The 12,562-nt window shown below is 43.8% G+C and overlaps 1 protein-coding gene across 2 annotated transcripts in view; it reads right to left on the bottom strand.

The window, feature by feature from the left end:
• Window positions 1-12,562, bottom strand: part of SGMS2 (sphingomyelin synthase 2) — a 784,514-nt gene that overhangs the window by 514,245 nt on the left and 257,707 nt on the right. The gene's annotated exons all lie outside the window — the stretch shown is intronic.

Below are 12,562 nucleotides of genomic sequence, written 5' to 3'. Positions count from 1 at the left end.
ACAGAGAACGTATCGCTGTCACCCTGATTCTGTGAACCCCCTCTGCTGCGAGGGCAGCGTCTTCCATTGTTATTTCTCCCGCTGCCCCTGGGGGAAAATTCACCACGTGCGTCCGGCAAAGCTCTTTGGGATTTCCGGAACCACATCTTTCCACCCTTCTGGCCTTTGGGATAAGGCTTGGCAGGAACAGAGAAATGTACTCCCATGGCAGACAGAGGTTTGCCTTCTTGCTCACACTTGGTCAGAGTCTCTTTTACCTTTGGCCCGAACAAAGATGAGCCATCAAAAGGGGTGTTTATAAAGGAAGACAAAGTGTTCAGAAAACTCACAAAGGCACATCCAGGAATGTCTTCTGAGAGCTATTCCGGTGCTTGCTGCCCTACTCGCTCCATCTGCTGCCTACAAGATGAGATGCATGGAGGAGTTCACTACAGAGTTCAAAATCGCAAGTTGAGAGTTTCCCTTGTCCAACACTCCCTCAGCTGAAGTGCCCTGGAGGGAATCTCCTAGCTCTTGCAGATCATTCTGAAGTCAGGTAAAATGGGATAAATAGTTCAGTGACCTGAGAGTAAAGGCAGCTAAGGAAAACTTACACTTCCTGTATCTATCCATTGTTTGAGATTCTTTATTCGGTGGATGACAGATGAAGAATTCTCAGCTAATTCCTTCTTGGTGGCCACCGCCACCACCATCGCATCTACTGGGACACCTTTGGATAAAAATTTCTTATCGTCCAGGGCCTTCATAAAGTTTCTGAGCCTACTCGGAACAGGTTCCACGGATTCTGGAGAGCCCCAAGCCTTTCGACTGACTACACCCAGGAGTTTGTTGAAAGGCAGAGACACCCAAGAGGTGGAGGGTCGAGATCCAAATGCCTCCAGGTATATGGACTCATCTTCAGAAGGGGAAAGGGTCTTCCAACCACCTCTCTGTTTCAGGATATCTAGAATGTCTGAAAAACAAGGTGACTGTGGGACCCTTCTGAATCCTCTAAGTCCATATTTGACATCACAGACTTGGGGGAGTCCAAATGTTTCCTCTTGTAAGTCCTCTTCCGAGGGACCTCCTCAGAGGGATAGTCTGGGGAGGTTTCAGAACAGGGGGGGATCACCCATGGGACGTCCTGGAGCATTGGTTCTCTACGATTGGGCTGGAGGGATGATACAGTGGATGACACCAGTCCTTTTGGGGGAAGAGTAGCTAGAGCCAAAGGAGGAGCAGTCTGAGGAGTCAGCACGCTTCTCATCACCTCAAAGACACCATGATCCCGGCCCAGAGACAGTCTCCGGCTCCGTGGAACATGGAGATCACTCCCATGCCAAGGAGGATGGCTCTGAGGCTGATGTGGGCTCCCAGACCCCTGGAGAGAAGACAGCATTGATGAAGTCAGAAGTTGGGGCTGAGATACCAGTTGTGGTTTTTGGACCCGATAGTTCCACCGCAAGGACATCCATGCACTATGGTTCTGAGCTCACCCAAGTTGACGGAGAAAGAGAAGACAAGGCAGGCACAGTAGTCGGCTCCACTTCCATCTGGGCTGGGCTTGAGAAAATTTTGGCCAAGGCCAGTGTTCGAACCAACCTCTTGACCACCCACTCCACATTATCGTCCGAGAGACTCCTGGATGATAGAGAGGACAAAGTGGAAGATTTATGGCTACCAGCCACCAACTGCAACAGGGGTGACTGGGGCAGTGAGTAGACTGGTTCCAAAGTTGGGGATCAGCTCCTTTTGTGGCTTCGAGTCAACTCCGATAAAGCTGGTGGAGCCGATGGGCTTCTGGTCTGAAGCTGCATGCTTAGACTTCTTAGTCGGCTCAGACACCAGAGCTGATGAAGACGATTTTTTTGAAGACTTCTCAGATGTGGGAGATTGGGAGGATTTTGAGGGCTGATTCCCTTCTGCTTGCCACATCAAACAGTCCTTTAAGCAAACCTCTCACAATGAGCTTATTTCAGCATTTCTGCAGGACCCTGGAACGGAATCCATGGCAGATCAAGCAGGAGTCCTGCTTAGGTGCAGCAGACACAGCTAGTGTGCCCATAAGTCAGTGACATCTTCTGTGTGCACAAGTCACACTTTTTGAAGCCAGATTGTTTGGCTTCCTTAGAACCTCTCTCTTCAGTATCTTTAGACATTTTACACAGGAAAAAATCAGCAATAATACTGTCAGATACACTACAGAGGAAAAAAGGGGCTAACACAACAGGGACAAAAAAAACCCTCTAAAGTAAATGGGTTCACCAAGGACAAACAAACTTTAACGAGACGGGCCTGCAAAAAGGGGAACGATGGCCCACACAACAAGAACACCACAAACAGTGGTAACGCAAACTAGTTATATAAACAAACACCATTAAGCTCCTCTAAAGAGGATAAGAGAAGTTTTAAAGGTTTTACAACACTAAGAATGGAGAAAATAGAAAAAAATATTAAGACTTAGCCTGAGCCAGTGAAATGCAATCCCATGATTCAGCAAAGCAGCAAACGAGATTTGGGTAACGCTCACCAGGCATCACAGGATAGGGTATAGCCGCGAGCCAGTGGAAGCTCTCGAGCTTTAGTATTAGGCTGAGTCAGAAATGATGCTTGGTTCCAAACCAAACAGTTAAGAATGAAGGCAAGATGAGACAACACATCATCATATTTCAGTAATGGATTACAGAATGACATCACATACATCTGGCTTCTGGTACCCATGCTACCCCCTTTCCTAACAAATGACCCAGAATCTCACACATACCTATCAATAATACACACACACAGAGCTTTGCTAGGATCTGTTGCAGATTCTGGAAGTTATAAAACAATAAAACACTCTTCCTACAGGAGCTAATAAACCATTCTTGGCACAGACATGTCATCTCTGGCTGCAGTCAGAACTGTAAGATACAATCTTTATGGCCTAAATTAAGTAATTTAATTTCTTACTATTTTTCAAAGTTAGCTGTACTGAGATTAACATCTTCTCTTCCAGTATCCTATTTACAACAGTACAGTCTGATATAAATGTATATTTCTTTCCTGCCTAGCAGGGCACACTGTTGGTACCTGTTTAACACAAGCAGTTTTACAAATACGTTTACAACACAACCATCTGTACAAATCAGTTTGATATACAAATGACATGTAATTCTTTACAAGATTCCAGCTAGCTAAGCTGGCATATGTTACATATCCACTGCCCTACTTCTCCTAGCACAGCTGCCAATACCTCAAATCATCACATCTTGTTTTCTGCCTTGATGGCCCTAAAGACTCCTCAAGGTGTTTTGCTACCTGCTCCTCCATGGACCTCTATCCCTTTTGAATGGCTTAGGGAACTGGATTCCTTGGATAAGGATTCAGTGTCTGATGGGGGGGGGTCTTTGTTTTATTCTTCACTGATGCCTTTACTTTGGCTTATGGCTCTGATGAAGAGGAGTCTTTCAGCCCCAAGTGTCCTTTGGAGAAACTGTCCTTTGGGGACACATTTGTTAGGCTAATAGAATACTTTAAGTGGGACTCTTCTCAAGTTTCTGATACTCACAGAAGATACAAGTTGCTTCAAGTGGATAATCCTAAAACATCATCAGTTCCTCCTGTGTTGGCTGCCTTATTAGATACTTTCATTCCTGCTTCCAAATCTCCTGATTCTCAGCCTCCTGCTCCAAAGAAACTGGATAGGCTTTATAAGGTTCCAGAGTACTGCCAATTTTTATTTAAATGGCCTTTTGCTGATTCTGCTGTGGTATCAGTCTCGTCTAACAAACCCTCTAAGCTCTTGCCCTCTTCCAAACATTTGCATTCTGATAAGCATAGAAGGGCAATGGAGAGAATATGTGAGAAAGTTTATACTGCTTCTATTTTGGCCTTTAGAGCTATTAATTACCGGACACACATGACCAGGTGTGCTCTGGCCCTGACTGCTCAGGCTTGTCAAGTTATTTCTTACCTCCCTGATTCTAAAGACAAATCTTCTGCCTTATCTGTTTTAGGTTCTGCTTCTCGAGCGTCCCACCACCCTTAAGTGTAGTAATGATGTTGCTGATGCCTCTTCCAGGGCTGTGGCTTTTCAGTCTCTCATAAGGAGGCATTCTTGGCTTTGTCTCCAGTCTCTGCCTGAGGACATTAAGGCCAAGTTGTGGGATGATTCTTTGGATAATAAACATCTTTTTGGGACTACTGCTGCTGACCTGTTTAAGTCTCTAAGAGAAACATAAAGCCCTGTAGGACCTTAAAACATATTTTTGTCTCTTCTATTCCCAAGTGCCAGAGAAATTATCCTTCTAGACCTGCTTTTGTTTGCAGGCAACCCCGTCAGACCTCCAAAGGGCAGGAAAGGTGGTAGTCAGGCCCCCTCTACTAAGGCTTCTCAGATTTCTGTAGCCTAGAAGTCTCCGTTATCTGATAAGCCTGATTCTCTTTGACAATTTGCACCCCCCCTTTCTTAGAACAGGTTATTTTTTCCTTCAGCTTTCTCTTTGTCTTCCATCTTAGCATCTCATCACTTCAGAATCTTGCGTTCTTTCCATCATACATCAGGGTTACTTTGTATGGAAGTCTCTCTCTCTCCTTTTACAGGGATTCCTCAACCTCCTTTAGAGCAACTTCCTCATTTCCTAGAGGTTCTAGGGTCCCTGATGAACCAAGGAAACATTCAACCTGTCCTCCTTTCCCATGTGGGAAATTGTTATTCAAGAATGTTCCTGGTTCCTCGAAAGGAAGGCACTTGGATACCATTTCTGGATCTCTCCCTGCTCAACACCTTACTCAAGGTCCCCTCTTTTTGGACGTTTACTCTTCAAACCCTGTTCCCTCTTTTAATACCACAGGTTTTTCTGGTGTCTTTAGATGTGAAAGATGCTTACCTCACATCCCTATTCACCTTATTTTCAGAAATTTTTACATTTCTCCGTGTCTTCCTTTCATTTTCAGTTCTCTGCTTTGCCTTTTGGCTCTCTACTGCCCCAAGGGTATTCACAAAATGCCTAGCTCCTGTGATTGCTTTCTGCTGGCTCCAAGCCATTCAGAGTTTTCCTTATTTAGATGACCTGTTTCTTCAGAAGCCTACTCCCAGTTACCTGTTACACAATCTGGAGTTCACCATCTCTCTTCTTCAAAGTCTGGGGTAGACTATTAACTTCCAAAAGTCTGTCCTAACTCCCTCTCAGGATCATGTGCATCTGGGATGCAGGATTCAGACAATGCCAATGATGGCCTTTCTTTTACCTCCAAAAGTTTTGTCATTGACAGCCATCTTTCAGTCTCTTCTTCCTCTGACTGCCATGATAGCCAGAGAGTTTCAACTGCCATGACAGCCAGAAAGAGTTTCAGTGTTTGCTGAACTTTGTTATTTGCTAGTAATTACAGGTGTGGGGGTAGTCACATTCTTTGATTTCCTGTCCTTGCCTATTTAAGTGGTACAGTGTGAAATATTTTCTGCTTAAAAACCTCAGCTTTGGCCGGCTAAGGACTTGCTGTATTCAACTGGACGTATAAGAGAATTTAAGTACCTTTATCTGCTCTTTATTTTCAAAAAAATACAGTATTTAACTTGATTTTAACCGTGTGGAAGGAATATTAACTAAACTGGAAGTTTTGACTCTGCTCTTCAGTTAATCCCACCCACCGTCCCTGTTTTTGTTTTTTGGTGCACTGCACCCTCTTGTAAATTTGTGTTTGGATACTCCTTCTGAGCCCACCTCATTTGCTCACTCAACTGAGTGCAGTGAGATCATATTCTGATTTCAGGCACTCCTACTGTGTACAAAGAGAGCATCTGGGAAACAAAAAAAAAAAAAATTAAGCTTGTTTCCTGCCTTTCCTGTTAAGTGGTATAGACTATTTGTAGGCTTCTGAGCCCCCAAGCCCTTCTGTGTTGGAGGGAAGCCTTCTAGCTTAGTTTTTTTTTCTTATAACTAGCCAGTTTTCTAGTTTCAGCACTCAAATCCATTTCTTTGATCTCAGCACTTATTCAGAAAGAAAAGAAAAAAAAAATCATCTGCTTTTACTGTACTTGTGTTTCTACCTACTTTTTTACTTTTGCAACATCTTAAAAGTACTCAATTGTATTTATTACTGTTTGGTGTAACTCATTCTAAGCCTTTTGGTTTAAACACTTGGGCTTCGGACCAGTTTTTTTGCACTGAGAGGGTTTGTGGTCTGCACTGTAGTGGCAGAACAGGTAGCTTACATCCTTCTAGGTTGGGAACTGCTGACTTGAGGGCTCAGTGTCTGTTATTCTAAAAGTGTATTAATTCTGGTTTAAGCACTTGGGCTTTCAGGCCAGTTATTTTACATTAAGAGGGTTCGTGGTCTGCACTCTTGTGGGAGGAGAGCCTGGACTCTGCCCTTCTGAGCTGGGAATTTCTGGTTAAAGGCTTATAGTGCATGCATACCTGAACTGCTTCTTACTGAAGTTGGTGCGCCTTGTTTGCTGTGGCATAGACTGGATTCGGGCCTGCTAGATCTAGCTTTGTTTGTGTAACTTGAGCACTAATCCAGGCATTCTCTAAAGTATTCAATTGTATTTATTACTGCTTGGTAGTAACTTGATTAAAGTGTAGCTATCATTCTAACTCTTTTGGATTAAGCACTTGGGCTTCAGACCAGTTGTTATACATTAGGAAGGTTTGTGGCATGCACTGTGGTGGCAGGACAGGTAGCTTTCATCCTTCTAAGTTGGGAACTGCTGATTGAGAGCCCAGTGTCTGTTATTCTTAAAGTGTATTAGTTCTGGTTTAAGCACTTGGGCTTCAGGCCAGTTATTTTACATTAAGAAGGTTTGTGGTCTGCACTCTTGTGGGAGAAGAGGCTGGACTCTGCCCTTCTGAGCTGGGAATTTCTGGTTAAAGGTTTATAGTGCCTGAATATTTGAACTGTATCTTACTGAAATTGGTATACCTTGTTTGCTGTAGCATAGACTAGATCCAGGCCTGCTGAATCTAGCTTTGTTTATATGCTTGTTGTTTGTTTGCTTGTTATTTCCCTGAAACGCTAATTCCACCTAATATGCGGCTTCTCAGTGCTTCTGTGGATCACTAGTGATATCTGCATTGCTTACTGTACTTATTTCCTTGTTTCACTTGAAAGAAAGTTACTGTTTGTCGTTTTTGCATTTAAGTTACCTGTAACACATTGCATTACCTGGCACTTGCTCACTAAAGCAATTATATAAGTCAGCACTAAAAATTAAAAGCACTACACCCTCACTCCCCACTGGCCCTGGTTTTCAATTATTAAGGAATTCCCAATATTATTCTAGCATGTCCAAAGGTGAGTTGTCAATCTCCTCTCCGGTCCAGCTGGTGAATCTGGGAATATTGAGGCAATGTTACAACTGCCTCATGTACACAGACAAACCTCTCCTCCTCCCAACAAATTCCAACACGTGAGAGATGCAACCATATAGCCAAACTGGAGGCTAAGCTCTCTCAACTCAGTACTGGCATAACCAGTCAGGAGGAGAAGGAAACCACACTCACTACAATTCCAGTCTCACATAGACCTACCACGACAGCAAACCAAACACATAATCACACAAAACATACTGAGGCTCTAAATAAAGATCTGCCAAGCAGCAGAGACCTCCAAAGCAGACACCCAAGCAGCCGCTACCCCAAAACAAAACACGTGCAACACATATCTCACAAAGCCAGTGTGCCGAACAGTCACAGCCCTTAAGACTAAACACACCTGATACACTTGTAATAGGTGACTCTATCGTCAGGCACACTGACGTCCCGCTCACCAGGCTGAACAAGGAGAGGGTCACGGTGAGCAGCCTATCGGGTGCTAGGATGTGCCACATAACACAAGCACTCAGGTCACTCCAAGGCAAGTACAAATATGACTCAGTCATTGTCCATGCTGGTGTGAATGATCTGACACGTACCTCCCTGGACTACATGAAAAGAGACATAAAGGAGCTCTCTGAGCATGTAGCCCAGGCCGGTATGACCCTGACCTTGAGTAGCATCTTACCCTCAGCAAGAATGATGCCACAGTATGAAGACAAGATGATCAATTTCAACAATTGGCTTAAGTACTGGTGTCATTCAAAGGGGATCCAATGCCTGTCGGCTTGGGATGATATGCTCGACAAGCCACGATGCTTCGCTAGGGACGGCTTGCACCTGTCACCCCTGGGCTTTCGGATATTGGCAAAGGCTCTTGCTACCCCCATAGTGCCATTTTTAGGCAAGGCTCAAAAGACAAACCCACCTCCATAGGTATCACAAGGGATAAGAAACTAAGAGTAATGCTACTCAACGCCAGAAGTCTAAACCTCAAGATGCACGCACTCGAAACTCTCCTTAGCATGGAGAACATCGATATCTGTGCAGTAACAGAAACCTGGTTCAGGGCTCCCGAGAGCACCCCAGCACTACCAGGTTATACCTCATAACATGCTTTTCAGCCCCAAAACTTGGACCGAACCACGAAAGGAGGGGGAGTATCGATACTCATCAAAGATACCCACACCTCCAGGTTGGTGGCAAAGCACGAAGCATCAGAGACTATCCATGTGCAACTAACAGTGGGTAAAACTGCCTTCCAGTTTATAGCCTGCTACAGACCACCCTTCCAAACCAAGGAACCCCACTCGGCCTTCCTGAGAACACTGGAAAATATGAAGGTATCTCCAAACACCATTATATTGGGCGACTTCAACTACCCAAACATAGACTGGGAGCATTACTCTAGCTCCAACACCCTAGCTCAAATGCTATGGAACAACTTGTCACCACTCCCACAAGAGGGGAAAACATACTGGACCTGATCATCACCAACATGGGGACTCTATGCTCCAGACCAGAGGTGTATCCCTCACTGGTAAGATCAGACCATAAACTAATCTCACTGGATATTCACATCCCGATCCCACCCCCTGCCCAGAAAACCACAGTGAAAAACTTCTCTAAAGCAAATTTCACACTCCTCAAAACTGAAGTGGAATCCTTCAAAGCCCCCAGGCCTGTGGAAAATATGGCCCAGACCGCAGAATCCTTTATAAACGCATTCTATGAACACCTTCAGGAATGCATGGATCATGCGATCCCAAATAAAACCAAGACCCAATCCTCCAAAGGAAGACGTCCTGTCTGGTGGACCCCAGCCATAAACAAACTATACAATAGAAGGAGGAAGCTACTAAATGATAGAGCAAAATCCCAAAAAGGGAAGGCATCACTGATCAGTATTAGCAAAAAAACTACGGGCACACATAAAATTGTCTAAGGCCAGCTTCGAGAGAAAAATTGCACAGGACACTAAGGATAATCACAAGGCTTTCTTTAGTTATGTTAGGAACCTGGGTGGTAATTCCCAGATATGCTCAGAATTAGTCCAAAATGACAAAAAATACACCGAACCCACAGACATTGTCAACATCCTAGCTGACAGGTTCAGCGCAAACTCCCCATCAAAAGGGCAAATATCTATCCCAGCAGAGTGCTGCCCCCCTGACATCTCAGATGCTCAGGTAAGAGCCGCCCTCTCCAAAGCAAAAAACACAGCATCAATGGGACCAGACGGTGTCCCGGGCTGCGTCCTACATGAACTCCAAGAAGAGCTAAACCCAAACATAAAACTACTGCTCAATCTCAGCCTTACTACAGAATATGTGCCCAAAGAGTGGCGTACAGCAACAGTGGTCCCTCTCCATAAAGGTTGTGCCTCAACGGATCCTGGAAACTATCACCCCATAAGCCTGACTAGTTTGGTCTGCAAAGCTATGGAAAGGATCATCATGGACCTCATAAATAAAGATACTGGGGACCTACAAACACTGGATCCTACCCAGTTTGGCTTTAAGGGCAGATCCTGCCTCTTAAACCTGGTTGATTTCTTTGAAACAGTCACCAAGGCCATTGACGAGTGGAAGGTGGTCCACACAGCCTACCTGGACCTCGCAAAAGCCTTCGATACAATACCCCACTCAGGCATTATAGATAAGCTCACCAGCTTAAATATAAACCCCTATGTCACTAGATGGATTGCAAATTGGCTCAAGGACAGAACCCACATGGTTAGAATTGCTGCAGCCATGTCAGACTCCAAACCAGTTACAAGTGGTGTCCCACAAGGCTCAGTCCTGGGACCTCTCTTGTTAGGTATATATTTCTCGGAGGTACAGGCCAACACAGAAGGACTGTGGCTGACCAAGTTCGCAGATGACTGCAAACTGGGCGCCATAATCGACTCTCCAGCCGACACAAGCATCCTCCAAAAGGGCCTCATAGAAAAAGACAACTGGTGCCAGAGCCATGGCCTCAAGCTAAATGCCAAAAAGTGTATAGTCATCCCCTTTGGCAAAAACAAAGTGCCCACAAATAACCACATAGGTGGTAATCCATTAAGTACAGAAGAAGTAATTAGGGACCTGGGGACCCAAGTTGATAGCAATCTCTCATTTGACAACCACGTGGCCAAAGTGGTTAGAAAACATTTTATATAGCCCACCTAATCATGAAGGGATTCACATCTAGATCAGGGGACATCATCGTGCCTCTTTACTCATCCCTCATCAGGCCCATAATTGAGTACAATGCCCCTTTTGGGATGTACCTTACCAGACACCTGCAGCAACTGGAAAGACCCCAAAAGTACCTCACCAAGAGGATCAAAGGGCTCAAACAGATGCCATATGCTGCCCGGTTAAAGAAACTCCAGCTCTACTCAGTGGCATACCGCCTGTTCAGAGGCGATCTGTGCCTGATGTATAAAGCCATGTCCAACACGGAATTAATGGACATGCTGCACCTCAGAAAATCCAAATCCCATCGAGCTACACGAGCGAGAGTCTTGAACCTCAGCACTGAAATAAATAGGACATGCTGGAGGGACAGATTCATAACCCAGAGGCTCCCTTCACTCTGCCTAACCCAGTCCAGGTTAGGCAGAGTCCCTCATTGACTCTCTTCAAGAGGAATCTTGATGAGTGGATGGGAGATCATAGGTTTACCCTGGGTATCACTTCTGTGTCACTGTTAGACAGAGGCACAGTATACTAACCAAGAAAAAGGGCATAGCAAAATAAATTTGAAATGGGTGGCGAAAGCCAAACACATTCTGGCTAGGCTTAAAAATGCCCTAGGGCAGACAGCCTAGTATGAACCTATGAACCTAAGAGTCGACTGTCTTGGTCTATTCTATGAGACATCATTAGACTCCAAAAAAGTATATTTAATCACAGGATCATTAATGAACACTCATTTCTTTATACTTAAAATGAAACATGTATAAAGTAGTTCCTTAAAAAATGTAGAAAAAAACAAAATGGTATTGCTTCACGAGTAACACTATCACCTATCAGAATAAGCCATACCACATATAACCCAGTCTAACTCACGATAAGGCTTAACCACAACCAGTTATACTGTCTTCAGGCCCCTCTACATTAAAAACTTCTTCTCAAAGCAATCTGCTAACTTCCTATCTTCATTACCACATAACCCCAATTCCCTACCCTGCCTACCCTCTATATTCTAAGTACCTTTAAAATCAAACCCTCCCCGATCAAGTTTCACAACAGCTCGCAGTCATCAACTTCTTAAATGCTCTTTACCACAAATGTAAGAATGAGATAAACAAATAACACTGGTTGACAGTTTAAGGAAATTATTCCAAATGAGATGGAAAAGTAGACTCAGGATTTCTTCTAAAGAATATATCAATGAGAGGTCAAAAACCATACAAAGCCAAGTTCCACTGAAATGGGTAAAGCATCCTCAACAAAACATCAAGTGCATATGGAATGCAATGTGGTGCACAGTAACTTTCCTTCAGGAAGGAGAGGAGGTAGGGAGATTGGACTTGATAAAATTATGTGTTTTTATGGTAATAGTATTATCTGAATATGATTTTAAATGGTAAGCCACATCTTACTCAGGATTAACTTGATGGATGAATTAAGTTCATGCATACTGGATAGAGAACAGATACAAGTTTATTACTGTAGAAATAAACTACAAGACAATGATAAAACTGCTTGTTGGACTTGCATACTAGATTCTGAAGGCAAGATAATTATGGGTTTGATTTTTAAAGACATGTACCTGTTGGGATGTAAAATGAGGCAACTATGCAACATGGTGACTTAGTAGTAAGAATGCTGCTGCAAACTCCATGATAAGAGGTTCAGGCCTGACCTCCAGCCAGTGTCCCTGCAAGTCTAGCATGCTCTCCCTGTGTTTGTGTGGGCTTTATCTGGGCACTCTTGATGGTTGACTGGTTGCATTAAAAATGTGCGTGTTGTGTGCATATATATGTGTATATAAACATGTATATGTTGTACATATTATATATATGTATACACACATGCACACGAGGGTGGGTATGGTTACAATTTACAAGAACGAACTTTCATATGAGAGAATACTTTTAACTGATCAAAAAAAAAAAAAAAAAAGGCAAATGCTCATATAAACAAACATTATTTTTTATTGGCAGTTTTGCTGGCAGCCTTTTGTATAAGATTCATAGGCGTCGGAAGTTGTTGAAGACTGGGGGGGGGATGAGAGGGGCACTTAGTGATCTAAAAAGGGCAGTTTTTTATAACTATTTACCACCACAACAT

The sequence above is a fragment of the Protopterus annectens genome, chromosome 2.part0 (assembly GCF_019279795.1).
Source record: "Protopterus annectens isolate FY-2018-M chromosome 2.part0, PAN1.0, whole genome shotgun sequence".
NCBI lineage: Eukaryota > Metazoa > Chordata > Ceratodontiformes > Protopteridae > Protopterus > Protopterus annectens.
Note: the sequence above shows the minus strand (reverse complement) of the source record. Positions and strands in the feature narration are given on the sequence as shown.